This window comes from Cupressus sempervirens, chromosome 11 (assembly GCF_028749045.1).
Source record: "Cupressus sempervirens isolate cs-2001-9-10 chromosome 11, ASM2874904v1, whole genome shotgun sequence".
In the NCBI taxonomy this organism is placed as follows: Eukaryota; Viridiplantae; Streptophyta; class Pinopsida; order Cupressales; family Cupressaceae; genus Cupressus; species Cupressus sempervirens.
Window position 1 is genome coordinate 441,730,832 of NC_143128.1, and position 9,301 is coordinate 441,740,132.

Sequence of the window (9,301 nt, forward strand, 5' to 3'; positions counted from 1 at the left end):
GCGGTTGGGAGGTAATGTATTCTCACCATCTGGGTCCCCATTAGATTAATAGATGTTGAATGCTCCTTGATACAGTGGTACCATTATCATTCTTCCTCTTATCTTGAAGACTTCCATTCATTTAATGTATCTATGTATCATGTGTTTTGAGATCCTATAGGATATTGTACTGTATATTGATGTACTTGTATCTATTTTCACTTACCCTGTAACATGTGCAGTTGTAATGTCTTGTTTTAGGGCATTTTGGATTTTCCTTCTATTTTGTATTCATTTCGTAATAATGTTCTTATCTGATCTAGTCTTCATTGTTTGATATTCGATATATATAAGTATTTTTCAAAGAGTCACCTCCTTTCATAATAATAATTTATATTATATTAATAATTATATTAATTATATATTAATAAGGTTACTTATATTATTAATATCATAATGTTTATTATATTGATAATTATATTATTAACAGTATTATTTGATAATATATCAAATATTATTATATTATAATACATTTATATATATCATTTTTATATTAAAATATATCTTTGTCATAATATTATTATTTATTATATTATATTATCATTTCATACATTTATATTGCTATAATAATGCAACATATAATATGATATTATTATATGATTATAACATAATATTACCTATAAAATATTATCATTTTAATATTATTATTAATATTAATTTATATATAATACTTATTTATTATTTAAATTATATGTCAAAACAAGGACATCACAGTCCTCCCCTCTCAAATTTTCTTGTCCTCAATCAAAATTATTTATAGACAAGCTCCTTCATGAATACAAAATATATTTGCATACAAAAATCCTAAAAGATTGATGGAATATACATCTTTAATGAATGAAAACACAAAGCAAACACGATGCAGACAAATGAAGACACGAGGCAAACACGATGCAAACATATGAAGACACAGAGCAAACACGATGCAAACACATCATACATTATTTATTGATTCCCTATAAAATTATTTTTTCACAATGAAGTAGAGTAAAAGGATAATTTATAAAATATACTTCCCCAGTGTGCTTTTTGATCATAGATCTTGCAACACAAATAATTATTACCACATACATGTATATAATAGCTTCAAAGAAAAGATTAGTCATGATAAATTAGTTCTAAACCAATTTCCTACCAAGGCCAAGAGCATAACTTTGGCCCTATTGGCCTTGATGGCAACCTTTGACATCCATAAAGGTGGTCTACTTGGTAGATTCTTAACTGAATTAAGTTGACATGATGTCAAGTCTTAACTTTAACCAATCTAAGCCTAGGAGCAAAACTTTGGCCCTCCTAGCCTTGATGGCAGCCTTTGACATCCATCAAGGTGTTCTACTTAGATGGTAATCTTATTCTTCCTACCTAAGCCCAAGAGCGAAACTTTGGCCCTCTTGGCCTTGATGATAGCCTATGACATCCATCAAGGTGGTCTACTTAGGAGGTAATCTTATTCTTCTTAAATATCCTACCTAAGCCCAAGAGCAAAACTTTGGCCCTCTTGGCCTTGATGGCAGCCTGTGACATCCATCAAGGTGGTCTACTTAGGAGGCACCAACAATATATCTTTCTTATTTGTTTTCTCACATCCTTTAATATATTTCCATGTCATCCCATTTTTGTCCCTTTCAAAAATCTTGTTTATTTTCATTAGAAAATTCCCTACTTAGAATTTGGATTAATACTTGATATTAAAATGTTCCATGATCATATATAATTGAACAAATAATCAATATAACTTAAATCATATATGTCCACCATTGTATCCCCTCTAAGGTCCTTTATGATTCAAATTAATTTCTTTCAAATATAAGACTTCCTATATTGAGTTTTATACTCAAAATAACTTGGATAACTAAAATATCAAAATGTCATGCAAATATAAACTCCCTTCCTTATATTGCCATGATAGAACACGACGAAAATGATATTTTCAATTCTATCAATATCCTATTCTCTATGGCCTATACCTTCCTTGACTTCTCCATGCATGCAATCCATGAAAGGAATTTATATTCATCATATCTTCTTATATACTTATTAGCGCTTTCCATTATTTCCATTATTTTCTTGCACTATATAAGAAAATATATTTCTTAATTTCGGTGTCTCTCTATATCAATGCCCATGTTTTCTCTCTTATTAAACATTTTAACCATGACTCACGGCATGAATTTCTTTTTGTTCCATCTAACTCCTACGTGAGTCACTATCCTTAAGTAGTTATTATGACTTATCACCTTCTTATACTGAATTCATCTTTTCATATTCATTCGCTCTCTGAGAATGAGGACTGGCTTTTGTACACTTATCTATGGTGGTGTTTGTACCATTGAATATGCACTCAGAACTATTTGTTGCACCATGTATTAGTGGGTCAACCTTTGTATTATGTTTTATTTTCCATATATTCTCTCATTTCTCCATTGTACTCCATGCTCTGGACTAAGGTACTAATGAAATACTTCGATAGCTTATACTGTGATAAATTTATTTCTCTGTCTGATAATTTGGACTGAGATACTTAGCATCATTTCTTTCATATATAGTTTGTATGGGAGGATGGTTAGAGAAAACTAAAATGTGCATCTTCCTTTAAGTTAAAATACTTCATGATATTGTCTGTACTTTCGTTGCCTGTGACAGCAAGGAAAAATCTCATTCGTAACTATGGGTGGTGATGAAAAAAATGCTTCTAGTTATGTTTTGACCAAGAACGGATTTCTAGCTTATATTATTGCTTCATTCCATCTGTTGTTATTCAAATGACTGTTAATATTTGAATTAAACCCACTATCATGCTCACAATATTAAAACATAAGAAATTTCCTTCAATTTCCTTCAACATTTTTATGTTTGCAAATATTGTGGTTGTCAATTTCTTGATGTTCATTTTTCGAGTGCTAGATAATACTATCAATTCCCTTCACTAATAGATTAGGGGTTAATTTGTGATGCCAATTTGCTACGGTGGGCAAATGTTATGTTGTTTTGGGTTTTTTTTTGAATTATAGCCTGACAACGTCACAATTGTGACGTCAGGCGTCACAATTGCGACGTCGTTGGGTTATAAGAAAAAAAAAAAGAGGGTGCATTGATTGTCATTATACACTTCAAGAGTTTCTGATCGAGGGTCCTTGCATGGAGCGACAGAGTTTCTGAAGGAAGGCGCTGCCGTTGAGAGCCAAACATTCTGAGTGGAGTAAGGGGAAATTAAGGGGAAATTACAGCTGAACAAGCAAGAGGGTGCAAATATTTTAGGAGAAGCATTGACTCTATGGATTCCAGGGTTCATGCAAAAGAATAGATCGATTCACGCGTCATGATCTCCCTTCGAACCTCCCATTGAAGTGTGAATGCATCAGCTTCCTCTCTAATTCAAGGGCACAGATTCAAGGACACGAAATCAGTTGCGTCAGTTTCCAACTGAACAGTTTATGGGAGGTGCATGTCGAGAAGTATTGTTTGAATTTTTTTATCAATGGCTCCTGATCCTCTTACTCTTACCATATTGCTACTTCTGTTTGATAATTTGAGTCTTCATTTTATTCTTAGAGGATGTTGTAACTTTCTTGTTTGATGAATTCTTTGTGATTTTTTAAATAAAATATTTCTCTTTTAGTCTTGCTTGTCAACATGTCATAGGTTAATAAAATTGAAAGCTTGCTTTTAGATAGATTTATTTTTAAAAAGAATGTTGAAATCTCTTGCATTGGAAAAATATTTCTAAAACATTTGATATACTCTTCATTCCTACTATTACTCAAGAAATTCACAGACATGGTCATTAGGTGCCTCTTAGAAAAAACTATTTCAGTGAAGACCAGTACCATACTTCTATTCTGAAAGCTCCTTACATAATTTTCATTTTTTTCTTAATGTAGATGCTACCTTTTTTCAAAGCTTCAACCGGTAGTAAACGTTGTGCTTCATTTTCTGAGTTATATCTTAAAAATATTCCCACTTGTGTAATGAAGTTAACATGTCTTAAAAATGTGATAGCTTTTACACTAACACTACTCCTTGTTGCATGTTGATGATATAGTTTTTCTGGTGTATAACCTCTGTTGTGGACTATTCCTAAGTTATTTTTATTTTAGATCCTACAAGAGTTGTACTCCTCTCTTTGAAATTTTGAATAGATCATTTGTTGGATCTTCAATAATGTATTAGGCAATTTCTATTCGTCATAGGAAAGCTCAGTATAGTTCTATTATAAGAAATTCTACTTGATGCCTTTGAATTTCAAAACATTACTTCTGCTATATCAATGCCATGTTCATAAAAATCTAAACCTTCTAAAAAAATGCTTCTGTAAAATATCATGCTTAGTAATACTCTTAAAACTTTATATGTGGATATCTCCTATAGGTTTTTTGAAGATTTTTTGCACGAGAGCTATTTTGGACCATTCTGTATAAAACCCATATCATTAGACAGATATCAAATTGACGAATCAGATTGTGACTCATTGGGACCCAGAGCATGACCCAACTCTTTGGACCTCGTGCATTCGAGAGAAACAAGCTCCTTGAAAAAGTTGGTTTATGTTTGAAGTATATTAGGGACTAGTCTAGAAAAAAATTACAGGATAACCCTAAGTACGAGCGTCCGCCCTATGTTCCTCAGGCTGAGTGGCAGGCTCTGATTTTGGATGGAAAGTATAAAGCTGACAAGAAAAATACAATTACACCAGTAGAGAGTACACCGCCAAGGTATGTGATATTGTTGAGAATGCAATTATGTACTAATTAACCTCTATATTTATACTATCTAACATATTTCAAACTTTTCATAGATTGCCTGACACATCAAAGGCAACAAAGGCAAGACTAGAAAAGCACGGGACACACAAGCTCGGCTCTGGTGGTTTTTCAAAACTTCAAGCATGAGTTGTAAGTATTCCTGATCCTCAACTTTTGCAACTTTTGTATTTCCTTTTGATATTTTAACTACCCTCCATTGGCTGATGAAATAATGCAAGTAAAATTCACCATACCACGCAAAAATGCAGGGCTCAGAGTTCAAGAGATGCCTCACAAAAGAGGATAAGAGAATTGGCTTCCAACAAGGCTATAGAGCCATGGCTGAACAGCTACGAGCTGAAATCAGTGTGGAAGGTTCTAATAATGATGCATCTGAGCCATAGGTAAATAAGCTAAATGAAATTTATTTCAAATTGAATACTTTACCAATTAGTCTATTTGATGTTAAGTTCCAATATAAAGTGAGTATATCTATTTTAAGCAAGCAATGATAACAATGCATAGGATGTTGGAATGCAGCCTGACAATCCTTCTACACAATCTGTGAATGCTAAAGGTTCGCATGATGTGCATCCTAGTGGTGGAGGTATACATTTGCTATTAAATTTTTTATATGTAATTGCAATTGGTGTTTGGATTAACGTAACATTTTGTATAGCAGCTATAGAGGATCGAGGGGTGGATGTTCATGAGCGTGTTGACGTTGAGTCCAGACAAAATGATGTGATCAGATTAGGTAAAGAGCGCCACAATTATGCTATTTAAAATAATTAAATACTTGTAACAATTATAATAAATTGTTTTTAATTTAACTCTTTTATTTGTTATTGCAGAGGACCCCCCTTTGCAACAGCATAGGAATTTGAGATCATGAAGAACAGAGAAAAGAATTGATGAGGGGGGAATTGATGATGACATTGATGCTCCTCTTAGAGCTTACATAGAAAAAAGAAATAGAAAGAAAAAAATGAAATGATTTTCATCTACATACCTTAATTGATAATGACTGAATTTCATGTCTGAATGAATTTAATTATGTGCTAATGAATGTTCATGAATTATGTGTTAATGCAAAATATTGATGAATGTTGCATGTTTATGAATCTAATGTGTTAATGAATGTTATCATGTGATATTGATTGAATGTTACATTTTATTAATGGTTGAAAGAATGAATGAATGTTAGATGTTAATGGGGAATGTAGAGTGATGTTAGGGGGAGGGGGTGGGGCCAAATGAGCTTCCACCTTCACGTGGTTGGCCCTGTTTAGTAGAGAATATTAAACTATTCTCGAAACAAGGTGAAGCTCAATAAAATGTAAGTGAAGCTCAAATTGGCACAAATAGGGAGTCAATATGATGTAAGGGGTCATTTGAATTCCTAGGGTGTCCTAGGAAGAGTTATGGGTGGATGGTAGCGTTTACATGATGTAATAGGCTATTAAAGCCCCTAAATGATGTAAAATGCACTCAAAGTGCAAGATCTTGTAAAATTGGCAACATTGGCAACATAAGCCAACTTAGGCTTGAATGGGGTTAGTTAAGGTTATTGGTGTGTGAAGAGTGTTTTAAAAGGTCTTTTAGAGTCATTTAGGAATGACATTATAGTTGACATTATAGGAATGACAAGGATTGATGATCTTATTTTTACCTTTTTCTCTAACACACCTTACTTCCCATGTTATCATTCTTTATGATTCTCTAGCTTAAGGATCGTCATATTCTCGGAGATTCTTCTTATATGGGACTTAAATTGGTAGGTTTAAAGATATCTTCCAGGAGGTATATGAGGCCAGTTGGAAAGCTAAATATGACGTAGCAGGAATCTGGTTGGTTTTGTTTCTTGGCACAATAATATGAAGATTGCAATGTTGATTATCTTGATTCTGTCGGGCACAAAATAACTTCTTTCAATGATTGATTCATGAACAGGTATGAGCATAGGCTTATTGATGACATGGTAGCCTATGATTTGAAGAGTGATGGTTCCTATGTTTGGGCATGCAAAAATTATGACAGTAATGTGCAGAGTGATTTCCTTGCACAGTGTTAGTGGTGCAAAATACTATTTTTCATTGAATCTGGCTTTGAACTGATCATTATATCTAATCTTACATATATCTATTGTTTTTGTAAGGAAGGAAACATGATTACTTTCTTTAGAAGCAAACTTGACTGGATTTTCTGTTTTTAGGATTTGGATCTCTTGGTCTGATGACATCTGTCCTGGTGAGATTGTAATCCACTTTACTATTATATATAACTTGGTTCAATTACCTATTTGTTTGGTGTATATGTTTTCTTACAGGTAAATCATTTTTAAACACGAGATTATTTAGTAGTGTTTATGTTATTTGTCAGCAAACATGCACACATTCATCATATTCTATACCCTCATTCTTATTCATACTTTAAGTTGGTTTAGATTTGGTTCATGAGTTGTATGCTCTAATTAAATATTTTGTTGAATTAAGCTCAATTTTCATATCCTGTACTTGGGGTATTGCCTATCATTTGTCATGGCGTTCATTTTCGAGCAAGCTTGTCTGCCTGTACACACCATGACATCTTTACATGGACATTATGTGTTGCCACTTTTATCCATTGGTGGAACTGCATGCATTTAAATGTCTGGCAGATGTGTCCATGATTCTGTGTATTTGTGTGGCTGTGAAGAGCTTATATTTCAAAAGTGAAACTTTTGGAGGTTTTTAATATTTATTGTTGTGATTGAATATAAACATGCACAATGGCATGGCTCAAGTTGGGCTCATGATTCATGTATTCTAGTTTTAAGCGGACCTGTTCTGGGTTATTAGCCAAGATCCAAAATCCTCTGTATCTGAGTTAATTTTGTCTCATCATTTTTCAAATTTTCAAATCTTAATCTTCTACAGGGCCAGGAGATTCCTAACAATGTAGAACATTTATTTTGCTAGAAGACTAAAAATGTTCTGGTCGATCACTAAAATTTGGATGTAGTTTTAATTCTATCTGTTTTCATAAGTCTAATTGCATTGCCAGTTTGTTGAAGTTTCCCAAATTTAATGTCTACATATAGAATATTTTTAGTTGTTTGCAACCATTATCCCTGTGGAACTTGTAGAATAATTTGAAACTAGTAAATCCATTCTTCGCAAATCATTCCTTATTTTAGTTATTTTATAGGTTTTCCCTGATGGAAAGACTATTGAGGCTGAAGCAGCTCATGGTATAGTAACTCGACATTTTTGTGTTCATTAAAAGGGAGGTGAAACTAGCACAAACAACATAGCTTCTATCTTTGCATGGACACGTGGGCTTGCACACAGGTATGAGCACCTAGTTTAGAAGTTCAATGATTGATGGGTGATCCACATTCTATTTATGGCTTTGACCAACATCTACATGATAGTGTATCCACTAACTTCTTTCAGATCTGACAAGCATTCATCCTAAGAATGATCTAGATTCACTTCCAATATCTTCTCTGTGTTTAATTGCTTTTACTGCTTTTACAGTAGGGCAAAACTAGATGAAAATCCAAGACTACTTGAATTTTCAGAGAAGCTAGAAGCTGCCTGTGTAGGAACTGTTGAGACAGGGAAAATGACAAAAGATTATTTAGGATATTTAGGTGTGGCAGAATATCTTTTATTTTGTTTGGACTAATACAATAATATTTCACATTTTGAATTGTTTGTTTGTATTTTTTTATTATAAATATAGGATGCATACATCTCCTTGTAAAAGCTAACGATAGAGATGAAATTAATTAAGAAATAAGTCATAAAGGGCTTCATTTGAAGCATCATGAGCAAATGCTCATAGTTTCGTGACTGAATGCTTCGTTAAAGTCTTTGTTTTAGTTTTTTTAAATTTCAAGATATAAAGATCTTGTTGTGAAAGCCGATGGTAGAGAGAAAAATAATTAAGAAGCAAGTCATAATTAGCTACATTTGAAGCATCGTGATCAAATGCTCATAGCTTTGTGACTGAATGCAACAATAGGTTCTATGTTTTGTTGCTAAGAAAAACACTCATTTATCACTTTGTATGTGCTTCCATGTAATATATTAATAATATCTTTTATCGGCATGCTTTTGTAGTATCTGTCAAACTATTGATGCTACTCACAAACCGAGTAAAAAAGAGGAATATTGTGAAATGTTTAATCTAGGAAATGTTTGTAAGGTATGTAACAAACTAGGAACTATGATGGTCATTTAATTTTTCCCAGAGAGAAGCACTTGCCAAAGGCCATATTAGCAACCAAGGATTTAGTTCTAAGTAAATGGTTACACAAAGTTAGAGTGTTATTTAAATTTAATTAGATATAAATTAATATTCTTAGCATTCAAAATTCCAACTGTCAGTTTAGTTCATTCCTGACGGTGATTTGTTGGTGATAATTCAGTTCAAAAGGTAATTTATGGAAGACCCAGTTTGATCCATCAATCTATCATGCAATATTTTGCATAATTTTTTCTCAAATTGCAGGATTTTATGCTTTGATTGTG

General features: G+C 32.8%; 1 long non-coding RNA gene across 1 annotated transcript; it reads left to right on the forward strand.

Annotated features, from left to right (window-relative positions):
• The first annotated feature begins 7,975 nt into the window (after positions 1 to 7,975).
• Positions 7,976 to 8,391, forward strand: LOC149530316 (uncharacterized). Its single transcript, XR_016359257.1, has 2 exons — positions 7,976 to 8,113; positions 8,306 to 8,391. It is a non-coding gene; the product is annotated as an uncharacterized LOC149530316 (long non-coding RNA).
• Positions 8,392 to 9,301: the final 910 nt, after the last annotated feature.